Source organism: Lycium ferocissimum, chromosome 1 (genome assembly GCF_029784015.1).
Source record: "Lycium ferocissimum isolate CSIRO_LF1 chromosome 1, AGI_CSIRO_Lferr_CH_V1, whole genome shotgun sequence".
NCBI classification, from domain to species: Eukaryota; Viridiplantae; Streptophyta; class Magnoliopsida; order Solanales; family Solanaceae; genus Lycium; species Lycium ferocissimum.
Genome location: NC_081342.1, coordinates 16,333,228 through 16,347,273, shown reverse-complemented (window position 1 = coordinate 16,347,273; position 14,046 = coordinate 16,333,228).

Below are 14,046 nucleotides of genomic sequence, written 5' to 3'. Positions count from 1 at the left end.
GCTGTACTATGAAAGTAAAAGTTGGTAGCATGATGTATCAATGTTAGATTTTTATCTAGTCTAGGCTTAATGCATATGCTGCCACCTAAACTTGCCCACTTTTTTCATTTTGACACTTCAACTACGAGTTGTTCCTATTGAATGAATCCCTGAATCTGTTCTCATATGTGTCTATCAAACTCCCTAAATTTGATTTTTATTAGAAGCATAAATTAAATTGGGAAAATGTGAGTGGAATAATATTTTAACTGAAATATAAATATCAATAATTGATGGACCAAAAATGATATTAACCCTTGAGAAGATATTAAGGAAAAATTAGAAAAAAATCATGTCAATTAGTACAATATGCTCTAATATCACTAGTTGCTATAATTAGTGCCCCTAACTAGCGGGAATTGGAAAAAAATCGTTTAAGGCGCATGTTAAGAAATTCGCTCTACAGGCGCACGTTACGCGAGGATAGCTAACATACGCGAGTCGGGAGTAATGGCCAGAAAATGTGCAACTACAATGACAACGCGACCTTATCCACCACCAGTACAACCCCAAGCTCCACCACTACCTGAAAATAGCCGTGTTGTTACCCCTGAGACTGGAATTCCACAAGCACTAGCCCCGATTCAGCTCACTCAATGGCAACCGGAGCTACGCAAGGGTCAAAGGTACATCAGGCTCCGATGAAGGTGGCGACGCAACGAGAACCAGCAATAGTAACGACACTTCGCACGGATGTTGAAAACGAAACTATGGCAGCTCAAGCAGCACAAAAGCTTACCTTCTCAATGGGGAGCTCGGCGGTGGCAGTTGAAGCACCATGAAGGAACAATCGAGCCCCAAAGAGAGGTAAAACCCTATCATACTTTCCTCCAGTTCTACGTGAGGGTAGAAAGGTTGGTAAATTGAATATGGATGAGGTAGAACTACAAAAGTAGAAATGGGACTGTGCACTCATAGGGTACGTAGTAGGAAAAAACCCCACGTTTAAGCAAATGCTCAAATTTGTCTACGCTATCTGGAACTTTGTTGATACTCCTATGGTATTCCTACACGATGATCGATACTTTATCTTCAAGTTTGATACTGAGCAGGGACAAGGGGATGTGTTAGAAAATGGACCATATACATTTAACTATAGACCTATGGTGCTCCAGAAATGGACTACAAATTTTTGTATGGGTAAAGAATCCATTAGACAGATGCCTCTCTGGGTTAATTTTCCAAATTTACCAATGCAATATTGGTCAACTGAGAATTTGGGTAGAATTGCTAGCTATTTGGGCAAGCCTTTATGTACTGATAGACTCACAGTTGAGGAAGAAAGGTTGTCATGTACAAGAATTCTAATAGAGGTGGATGTCACACAACCTATCCCTGAACAAATGATCATTGAAGAGACAAAAGGAAAATTCAGAGTGCAACAATTAGAATATGATTGGTGGCCTGAGTATTGTCAAGATTGCATGTGTTTGGGTCATGAAACAAAGAACTGCCCAGTGAATCAAGCTGCCAAAGATAGGAAAATAAGTCTAAGGAGAAAGATGCAAGGGTTGATCCAGACACAGTGGTAGAGCCACCAGTGGTTGTGAACAAGAATGTGAGTGATCCAAAGGGTAAGAAGAAACAGTTTCCACAAACACAACAAACTCATTGGCAAGCTAGAGCAACACAAGCTGGTACTTCTAAAACTAATGAGCCTGGAAATGACAACAAGCGCATGAAGCTGTCTTTTCAAGTACAATGGAGACTCAACCTCAGACACTTGCAGATACTGGTCAAAACTCAAAGGATGTACAAATAGTTGAGCAACAACTCAGTGCCTTAGGGTTCATAGATGAGGATAGTACTACTATAAAGGGTCCTGAGCAGCCTTTGCTCAATCCCACATGATCTTCTGTTCCTGGAACATTAGAGGGCTCAATGAGCCCTACAAGCAAAAAGAGTTAAAATCCTTTTTGCAGAAGAATAAAATAGATATGTTGGGATGCCTTGAAACTAGAGAAAAGCAGGGCAAAGCAGATAGAGTAAGGAAGTTTTTGGGTGCAGACGGGACCTGTTTTTCAGACTACACAGTGGAGCCAAATGGTAGAATTTGGGTATGCTGGAAGTAGAGTAATGTGCAAGTAAATGTGATGCTAACTCACCCTCAACTGGTACACTGCCAAGTGATAGATTGGGGTTCATCTTTTACCTCATATATAACATTTGTGTATGGGGTAAACACTATTGTAGGAAGGAAAGGAATTTGGGATAGCCTAAGGACAATTCATGCTGCAATGGTGGAACCTTGGCTAATTCTGGGAGATTTCAACACTTGTATCTTAGTACATGATAGAATCAATGCGGCCTCTGTACAACAACAAGAGATACAGGATTTTGTGGAATGCATAGATAATCTGGGATTAGGCCACCCAACTAGAAGAGGGTGTGAATTCACTTGGTGTAATAAGAGAGATGCTCAAGTGAGGATTTATAGCATAATAGATTGGATATTGGGCAATCCTCACTGGTTCATGAAGTATGGCAACTTGGAGGCACTTATTGGCAACCTAGAATGTTCTGATCATTCTCCTATATTAATGGACACTACTCTTGTCTATCAGCCTAGTGTTAGACCATTTAGATTACTCACGGTGCTACTACGACAAGATTCATTCAAGGATGTGGTTAATCAGGTGTGGTCTGTCCCAGTCCAGGGATATGCTATATTCAGGGTATGGAGAAGGTTGCAGATGTTAGGGGCTCAACCTAAGCAGTTAAACAAAGAAATGTCATCTTTGGAAACAAAAATCCAAGGCTTGAGAGACCAGCTGCATGTGATTCAAAATCAGCTCAGTGCTAGTTTATTTGACTCAACATTGATTGCCACTGAGAGGAGCATCATCACCCAAATCCAGAAATTAGATTACCTTCATGAGCAAGTTTTGAGGCAAAGGTCAAGGGCAACTTGGATAGCACATGGTGATCCAATACTAAGTTCTTCGATGCTCACCTGAAGGCAAGACAGGTTAGAAATAGGGTTACATCAATATGCAATGGACAAGGAGATAGACTTACTGATCCAGCATGAGTTTATGACATTCTTTAGAACTCTGTTGGGTACTGCAGCAGCTAAACTGCCCTGCATTGACCCTGCTATAGCTAGAGATGGACCATGTGTCACTGATGAGCAAAGAAGGCAAATGCTACTGCCTGTTATTGCAGCAGAGGTAAAATCTACACTATGGGCTCCTGGGATAGATGGCTTCCCTGCTGAATTTTTCAGACCATATTGGCATGTGGTGGGTGAAGAGGTAACAGATGCAATATTACAATTCTTTGAATCTGGTAAATTGTTGAAGAGTATAAACTGTAATACTGTCACATTAGTTCCTAACGTGACTAATCCTAATTATGTGAAAGAGTTCAGGCCAATTGCTTTTTGCATTACTATGTATAAGTTGATAGGCAAGATACTTACTACTAAGCTGAAAATTGTGGTTGATCACTTAGTAGGATCCTCTCAATCTGCTTTTATAGAGGGTAGAAGTATACTTGACAATATTATAGTTGCACATGAATTGGTAAAAGGTTATGGACAAAAACATGTTTCCCCCAAGATGCTTCATAAAGATTGGTATTAGAAAGGCTTATGACCCTATTGAATGGGGATTTTTGAACATGGTACTGATGGAATTTGGAATGCCTACAAAAATGGTTGGGTGGATAATGACTTGTGTTACAACAGTTAGTTGTTCTATACTTATTAATGGTTCACTAACTGAGAAATTTCCAGCAAAAAAAGGCCTTAGGCAGGGTGATCCTATGTCATCCTACCTCTTTGTACTAGTCATGGAGTATCTCAACAGGTCCTTAAAGCAGCTTAGACGCAATCCAGACTTCAATTATCACCCTAAGTGTGAAAGGCTACAATTGGTTCTTATTTGCTTTGCTGATGACCTCATACTATGCTGCAGAGCTGACAAAAGCTCAATTCAATATTGCTTGAAGCCTTCAACCACTTCTCCACTGTGTCTGGCTTGCAGGCAAACCTTGATAAGAGTTCATTTTATGTTGTTGGGGTTCCAAATGCATTTAGAGATCAGGTTTTGCAAGAGATGCAGTTTACTTTGGGTGAGATACCCTTCAAGTACTTGGGGGGTCCCTCTAAGCTCCAGGAAACTGAACATACAACAATGCATGCCACTGGTGGAGAAAATCATAGCTAGAATTAGATGTTGGTCCTCCAAGCTGCCCTCTTACAGTGGCAGGTTACAATTGATTAAAAGTGTTCTCTTTGAAATGCAAACTTACTGGGCTCAGGTTTTTTTTACTTCCTAAGAAGATTATTCAAATGGTCACTACTACTTGTAGAATCTTTCTTTGGACAGGTAGTCATGAGAGCTCAAGAAAGGCTTTAGTAGCTTGGGACAATTTGTGTTTACCAAGAGCAGCAGGGGGCTTAAATATTATTCACTTTGGACTGTGGAATAAAGCAGCTGTATGCAAGCTACTATGGGCTCTATCTCACAAAAAGGATACTCTTTGGGTGCAATGGATCCACAACTTTTACATCAAAAGAAATGACTTAGCTAATTTTCCAACAGCTAAACAAGCTTGTTGGCTTGTTTGGAAGATACTAGATGCAAGAGGATCGTTCCCTAATGTCAATCCTATAGCTCATCTAGACCAGTTCTATATAGCAGGGAAATATAACATCAAAAAGACATACCTATCTCTTATTCCCCAGCGTCCCAAGGTACCATGGAAGAGTTTGGTGATGTCTCAAGGTAGCGTACCAAGACAACAATTTATCCTTTGGCTAGCAGTGCAGCAAAGATTGGCAATAGTAGATAGACTAGCTAAATGGGGGATTCAAGAATCTCAAGATTGTGTGCATGTAATACTAATGCAGTGGAAACAATGCAACATATGTTCTTTGATTGCAGGTTCTCACAATTCATTTGGCATACTCTCTTGAAGTGGTTGGGCATACACAGAAGCATAGGAGACTGGACTACAGAATTGCAATGGTTATCCAGGAATGTGCATAGCCGCAGACCAAGATCAAGCATACTGGAATTCCTTTTTGCAGTAGTGGTTTATTAGATGAGGAGTGAAAGGAATTGCAGAAGATTTCAACAAAAAAGCAAGAATCCAGTGCAGAGATATCATACTACAATTGCATATTAAAGGGCAGAGGATGAGCAACTGGAGTAGAGTGTTTGCAACAATACCCTGTATAGGCTTTATGTTATGTCTTGTTTAATCATGTAATTAGCTTATACTGAAAATCTAGGATCTGATCTCTATAGTCCAATACAGAGTCAGTAGTGTAAAACTGTCACTTTGGTTGAATAAAATTGTTCATTTGGCCAAAAAAAAAAAAAAAACGAGCGGGAATTCGGTTTGAAAATGGAAAAAGAATCATTTTGTGGTCCTCTGTTCCCTAATTATCCTATGCACTGGTTCTATTATTATAGATTGTACTAATATATTTACTATACTCACTATGATTATTGACACATCTAACTGGGAAGATTCTTTAAGTCATGGATGTGTCGGTTTTTGCTGGTTCTGCTTTTCCACTGTCACCTTAATTAAGAGCTGCTCTTTTTTCCCCTCTCAATTGCTGCTAATCTTAGCTAAAAGATAGCATAATTAAATTAGAATATATATTAGCATATTGCTACATTGAAGATGGAATACTATATAAGTCGGACTGTGTTTGATAGACACACTTGAGGATGAGTTCAGGGGTTCAATAGGAACAATACTTAGTTAAGGTGCCAAAATGAAAAAATGGAACAAGTTTAGGAGGCCGCATATGCATTAAGCCTTTTATCTAATTAGATTATGGAAGGTTATCAACAGATTATTGAAGACAGTAATAAACCCCAGCAATGGAAAGTTCAACCTGGAACATAAAAAAAGGTGGGGAAGGAAAGAATGAAGTTGTTATTGTATATCTTTAGAAGGTATGTTGTGCAATTTCTTCATTCAATTCGGAGAATGAACCTGATTATTTGTATGTGCTTCATATACAAATTTGTATAGCTCATTATTCATTTTTTTGTGCTGATTGCCCTTCAAAGGCACTGATCTTTAATTTTTGCCCCTCAAATTGGTGGTCTTTAATTTTTGCCCTTCGCCTAATACCCCGGGATTCTGGGTTCGAACCCCAGTCAGTAATTAAAAAAAAAAAAAGGAATTTCGCAACGCAGAGATTTGTAGCAAAGTTAGGCCTATTCGGGCAAAAGTTAAGCATTAAGGCAAATTTTAACCCAAAATTAGTCCTATTCAGGAAAAAGTTAGGCCTTAAGGCAGAGGCTTGTAAAATTCCAACCAAGTAAAAATAAAAATAAATAAATAAATTGCTTGAAGGCAAACCTCTGCCTGCAAAACTCTGCTTTGCGAATCCAAATTCTATCTTGTGATTTTTTTTTAAATTTTTGACTGAGCGGAAGTTCGAACCCGAAACCAAAATTTTTTAGCGAAGGGCAAAAATTAAAGACCACCAATTTGAGGGGCAAAAATTAAAGACTAGTGCCTTGAAGGGCAATCGCGCAAATGACCCTTATTCATTTTTTAGCTCAAGCACAAGATGACGTTATTTCAAAATATATTTTAGACAAATGTCTTACTACTTCAAGAGTACATTTCAAGGTTAAACTTCTTTCCAATTGGTTCCGTTAAATTAGCTATATGTTGTGTATTATCAACGATTTCTACATAGGGCGCCAAGATGATATCTTGAGCAGTTACATATCCAGGACCTTTGACACAAATTGACGCGTCAGAAGTTCCATATAGATTACTTCCCAATACAATTTCTTTCAAATTCATTAAAATTTCATGCACCGATTTTTGAAAGCCCGTTATGGTAGAATAGTAAAAGCTAATGTTTTGCCACTTTGGAAGTAAAGTTTAAAGATTTACTAAGTAAATTCAAAGTTCTACTACTTCAGGAGCAAAGATCTACTACTTCGGGAGTAATTTCAGTGTTTTAAAGCATCTGGAGTAAATGTTTTCAGTTCTACAACTTCAGGAGTAAAGTTCAAAGGTTACCACTACGAAAGTAAATTCAAAGTTCTACTACTTCAGGAGCGAAGTTCAAATGTTTACTAATTATATTCAGAGTATTTTTTTTTAATTAATTATCTAGAAAAGGTAAGTCATCATATATTCACAATTAAATCCATGTTCATATTTATAAGCTTTACAAATTACAGTAACATTAACTTCATGAAATGAATATGTACCTATAATGTTCATAGAAAGTTCTTATTCGTCAAGAATGGAATACGTTCATCTGAATGTGTTCGAAGCATTTCAAATTATGATAGCTTAGTATCTCTTATAAGATATTGCTACTTCGGAAGCAAATCAAGACATTTATACTAATGAAGTAAATTTTTCTGTAACATATTTTTAATGTAACCACAACAAACCTATAAAAATATTACCACTTCTAGTGATATAGATCTAGTCATAACTAGACTTGGAAAAATTGTGTGGTCATATGCAAACTCAACTGGAGTTTGAATACATCTTTTTGTGAAATACACTTTGTAATATACATATAGTAAAACGATATAGGTATTGACAAGGAAGCAAACACTTGGATGAATGTTTGGCGCATAATATAACTTATCAAAGTTACAAATTAACCTTAGGAAGGATGGTACATACCTAATTTATGTATACTGTGAAGCGTTCTCCTCCATAAAGAGGATTCATCATTGCATCCACCAAATGCCATCTTCACAATTATATATAAGACTGAATACATATGCGGCCTTCTAAATTTGTCCGAATTTTTCATTTAGACACCTGAACTTAGTTTTGTTCCTATTGAACACCTGAAGTCAAGTCAAATTGTATCTATTAGACATGAATGTTTGGCACATAATATAACTTATCAAAGCTACAAATTAACTTTATGAAGGATGGTACATACCTAATTACGTATACTGTGAAGTGTTACTCCTCCATAAAGAGGATTCATCATTGCATCCACCAAATACCATCTTCACAATTATATATAAGGTTGAATACATATGGGGCCCCCTAAATTTGCCTGAATTTTCCATTTAGACACCTGAACTTAGTTTTGTTCCTATTGAACACGAAGTCACATCAAATTGTATCTATTAGACACAATGTGCTGAGGTGGCGGAGCATGTATCTCACACTCATTCTCAGTGCGTTGAATGACTTTAAAATGGCTAAATTTATTTTTGTTTTTGCCTTTTCTTATTCCTTTTTCAGTTTTTACTCTTTTTTTTAATTCTCTCTAATCTTCACAAGAATTAACGTAATTGAATGCCTTAAAAAGTTGATCTTTCTCTTCATTTGTTTTGAAAAATACGACAAAGGTTTTCTTGCCACTTATTCATTGAAGATGGGAGATAAAAAATTAATTAGCGAGAGGAGTGGGAAGGACGAAAAAGATTAACTGAATATAAAAGACAAGAACGACAAAATTGATTTTAATCGGCCAATGAAGTTAGTGGTTTTCACAGTGCTTCGGTTAATCCTTTGTAATTGGTGATCGAAGTCAATGTTCCTTTGTTTAATTAGCAAATGAAGTCCATTTGGCAAGAGATCCTTTATAATGAAAAGTCCAAATCACGGTGAAGACCACTGATAACATTTTAAATGCTTTTGGGTTTGAACTATTTTTGTATTAATATGTATAGAATTAGGTACAGAGAAAATTGTGCGTACTTCTATTCATCTCATAACAAGGTATATATACACACAATTACTACTTCGGCTACAAGTATAATTAGAGAAGAATTAGGACAAATACTTGAACCCTGCTCCAAGAAATACATATTTACATAATAAGCCTCATGTCAACACTTCCCCTCAAGGTGGTGCATAGATGTCTATCATGCCCAACTTGTCAATCATCGTGTGGAAGACCTTCCCTGGTACAGCCTTGGTAAGTACCTCCGCCAACTGACTTTCAGACTTGACAAATGGAAAATGTATAATCTTTTTATCTAACTTCTCTTTAATGATGTCGATCAATTTCAACATGCTTTGTGCGATCATGTTGAACAGGGTTCTGTGCTATTTGAATTGCAGCTTTGGCATCACAGAACAAGTTCATAGGTCCTGTACATTCAATTCCAAGATCCTTCATAACAAATTTAATCCATAATAGCTCACACAGGCCATGTGCGATCCCTCGAAATTTTACTTCTGCACTAGACCTCGTGACAACCTTTTGCTTCATACTTCTCCACGTTACAAGATTGCCTTCGACAAAAGTGAGATAGCCTGATGTTGATTTCTTGGTCAATTGATCTCCTGCCCTATCTGCATCTGTGTAGACTTCGATGACAGTTTTCTCATTCTTCGAGAACAATAGCCCTTTTGCTGGAGCTCTCTTCGAGTATCGCAAAATTCTGTGGACAACCTCTATATGATCTTTTGTTGGGCTCTGCATGAACTGACTCTCAACGCTTACAGAATATGCAATATCTGGCCATGTATGAGTCAGATAGATTAACTTCCCTACTAGACGTTGATTTCTGCCTATGTCTTTTATCTTCTCTCTCGAACAGTTCCCAAGTCTGTGGTTTGTCTTCATAGGAATTTCGATTGGCTTACATGCTAGCATACCTGTCTCTGTCAACAAGTCTAGTACATATTTTCTCTGAGAAAGGGAAATTTCGTGTCTCGACCTTGATACTTCAATACCTAGAAAATACCGCAATGGTCCTAGGTCTTTCATTTCAAATTTTGATGCCAAAAACTTCTTAAGTTGATCCATTTCACCGGAATCATTTCCTGTCAGGACCATATTATCAACATATACAATCAACGCAGTTACCTTCCCTTCGTTGTTTTTGATAAACAGAGTGTGATCAGAGTTACTCTGTCTATACCCCACCGATGTCATTGCAGACGTAAAACGTCCAAACCATGCCCGTGGTGACTGTTTTAACCTGTATAATGCCTTCTTCAATCTGCAGACCTTGTTTCTATGAATGTGCTCCTGCATAATTCCTGGTGGGATCTCCATATAAACTTCTTCCTCCAAGTCACCATTTAAGAATGCATTTTTTCCATCAAATTGTCGCAACGGTCAATCTCTATTTGCTGCAATTGATATGAGAATACAAATAGTATTGAGCATAGCCACTGGTGCAAACGTTTCCTGATAGTCTACTCCGTACTTCTGTGTGTATCCCATTGCTACCAAGCTCGCCTTGTACTTGTCAATATTTCCATCTGCTCTAAGCTTTATGGTATATACCCATTTACACCTGACAGTCCTCTTTCCTTCGGGCAGCGGAACCAATCCCCAAGTTCGATTCCTCTGTAAGGCCTCCATTTCTTCGTTCATCACCTTCCTCCATTGGGATTCTGCTAATGCTTCCTTCACACTACTAAGACACTTTGGATAATTGATTAACAATTACAGCATATGAGATTGATAGTCTTTTGGTGGAGGTATACTTGTTAATGGGATATTTTGCATTGGCATTAAGATCAGGTTCATATTGTTTTTTCGGCACACCTTTAGTTTTCCTAAGTAGATAACGGGAAAAAGGAGGACAAAGATCATTACACAGTTTTTCAATTTCATTCGAAGGGCGATTAAAAGGTACCTGAGGTGTATGATCATGTAGAACATTCTGAGAGGGCTTATTGGTTTGTGGAGTGTTTATTGTACTTTTTGTAATAATTCCTTTGTGACTTCGTGACATTTATTTTCTTCATTCACAACTCCTTCGTTGTCCTCATGCGTGACTGCATCTTGTTCCGAGATATCCGTACGTGCATTTAATCCCCCTGAAGCTCCATTCATTCTAGTCTCTTTTATGTTATTCTCAACTTGAAGGGATGAGGGTGTTACTGCGCCTTCGTAATATGGTTCTGACTCATGGAAAGATACATCGAGAGTAACATGTAATTTCTTATTATGTGTGTCATAACACCGGTATCCTTTCTGAAATTCTGCATAGCCAACGAACACACACCGTGTTGCACATAGGTCCAATTTTCCTCACAGAGCTTTGGGAATATGAGTGTAAACCGTGAAACCAAACACCCTTGGCTCTAGGTTCGGTAGATGCGGAAAAGAACAAAGAGAATGGAGCTTTTGCTGCGGAGTCTCGAAATTAATGACTCGAGACTAGCCTAAGCCCGGAGAGGCCATGGAACCCTTATAAGGTTAAGGAAAACTTTAAGCAAGTGTTAAGCGAGTATCTAAAGGTTTCGGGGTTAAACGAATCAAAGGTGTTATAACCTGTACTTTCAGGGTTAAACGGGTGCTTAATATGCTAAGGAGATCGTGTTTTAAGGTACTTGAATGATATTTTCGTATGTTACGATTTGAAGTCAAGCAAGTTGTAAAATAAAAGTCGGCGAAAAGTATCGCAAGTTACGTTCATAAATTTTGCTGAAATTTGGGTCTAATACCACTGAGATTTTTTCCTAATATACTTAGAGTTATGGGGTGTTCCACCCATCAAATTAAAGATATATGAGTCTAGTTTCTAACGCATTAAACTATTCATCAATGCGACGTCGGAGTAGAGAGATATTCACGTTTTCATAAGACTGCATAGGTAGCCCCTTTTGGGACCCACTGTGGCGGTGGCCGGCCTTTTTTTTTTTGTTTTAAATACGTTTGAGGGTTCATTTTAACTCATTTTCTGCTCAAACTTCATCCTCATACTTCTAAAAACCCTCCAGTTCATAAGTGATTAAGGGTGAACTTTGATGATTTAGTCCAAGATTAATCATGGAGATTAGCTTAAGTGAAGATTGGCACTTCTATGATGTTGTATTGCCATTCAGGGTTGTTGTAAGCTTGGTAACTCTTGGATTTAGAGTTGAAGCTACAGTAAGAGGTATGTATACTGTGTTGTTGCTTGTGCTTAAGGTTAATTTGATGTTGGTTAAGTTAAATGGAAAGATTAAATATGAACTATTATCTAGAATTGGTAATCGGAGTGAGTTGGAATTGTGGACTGTTTTTCTTGATATATATGTGTGTTAAAGGGCTGGAATTATTGATAAATTACTTCTTAATCATGTTAAGAGTATTGTAAAGTTAAGAAGTTTTAAGGAGCGACAAAGGGTATACGGGTTCCAATCTGAGCTTACCGCTCGTCGTGATGTAATTGTGACTTGTTGGTGTTGTTTGGCTTCTTGTTATGGATATGTATGTTTGCTGGACTTTCCTGATTGTTGTTGTTAGCATATGGTATTTAAAGGGAGTCCTTGTTATAGGGGATATGCTGCCCAAATTTGCTTAGATGAGCTACTAGCTTAAGTTACGAACGTAACCTCTATTTAGTATTAATCATGAGCCTCATTGTGCTATTGTAGATTGAATTGTTTCATGGGCTTCTTAAGAGGTATTAACGATTCAAGGAGAATAAGGTATGTAATGGCTATCCTTTCTTTTCTTGGCATGATCCGTAGATAATAAGTGTTTATCGAATCCTATAAAAAGAGAACTATTGTTTAGAGCTGTCATAGAGGTGTAACGCTTCTAGATCTGATATTGCATCTTCCGTGGGATTCCTATCTGCTCCTTAGTCCCTTGTCAGTAGAAGAGTTAGAAAGCGACATGTCGACGTCTTCATAACTGTCAGTTCACACATGATATACAACATGATATTTATATATATATATTTTATTTTTCTTTAGCCTGGCCACTTGGTCAGTGAGACATTTTCTTTAGCCTGACAACTTGGTCAGTGAGACAGATATGCTTGGCCTACGGGTCAGTGAGACAGATATGCCTAGCCTAACGGTCAATGAGACATATTGCCTGGCCGACGGGCCAGTGAGACAGATTGCCTGGCCTTATGGTCAGTGAGATATATATATATATTTTACAGTTTCCTGGCCACTTGGTCAGTAAGATATATGATACTATTATATTGCATTTCATATGAGAAAGATCAGGTGAGATATTCAGGGCATTCTTTGGCCTCCATATTGTTATGTTTTCAGTTCAGTCTCAGTTTCAGTTATCTATTGCCTTACATACTCGATACATTGTTTCGTACTGACGTCCCTTTTGCCGGGGGCGTAGCGTTCATGCCTGCAGGTATGGTGGGCACGGTATGGTATATACCGATTACCACAACGAAACCAAAATTTTTGATATCGCGGTTTCCGTATTATGGTATTTGGTACAGTATTTGGTATGCATTTTTGAAGGTATTTGGTACGGTATTCGGTATTGATAAGGAAAATACCGAAATACCGAATACCATATCGAAGTATTCCATATAGTTACATATACAATTCATATATATATATATATATATATATATATATATATATATATATATATATATATATATATATATATACTAACAAATACATAATTAGTATTTGTACAAACTAATTGTTTAGACGCTGGAATTGCTTGTACTTTCTTTTGAATATCTTTACATGTGTAAGATGTTAGTATGATATAATTGATTGAAATGCCCTTTTTATGTACCGAAGTATATATCTTAATTGAAATGCCCTTTTTGTGTAATTGATTAATGAAGGGCATTGCTTGTACTTTCTTTTGAATATTTTTACACGTGTAAGGTGTTAGTATAATATAATTGAGACGTTTCCTGAATAGCCGAAGTCATAATTCTTTATTTTATATATATATATATATATATATATATATATATATATCTAAGTCGTAGTCGAATAAATTATGGTTACCAAATTACTGTACCGCAAAATACCGAAACCGAACTTAAAAATACCGAACCATACCGAATTAATTTGGTATGGTAATGGTATAGTATTTTTAAGTACCGAAAATTGAAATTGCCGAACTGAAGTTTCAAATACCGTACCATGCCCACCCCTACCTGCAGGTACAGGTAGACAGACGGTCAGACTTCCACAGTAGACAAGATTTAGTATCAGTTAATTGGTGAGCTCTCTTTGTTCGGAGTTGCCAGGTCTTTTGGTGTCTTTCTTTGTATTTACAGACCTTATGGGTAGGCCGGGGCTTAGAGGCTTGTAGATGAGTCCTGTATATAGTATGTCAGTGCTGTAACCTTGCTGGCCTTG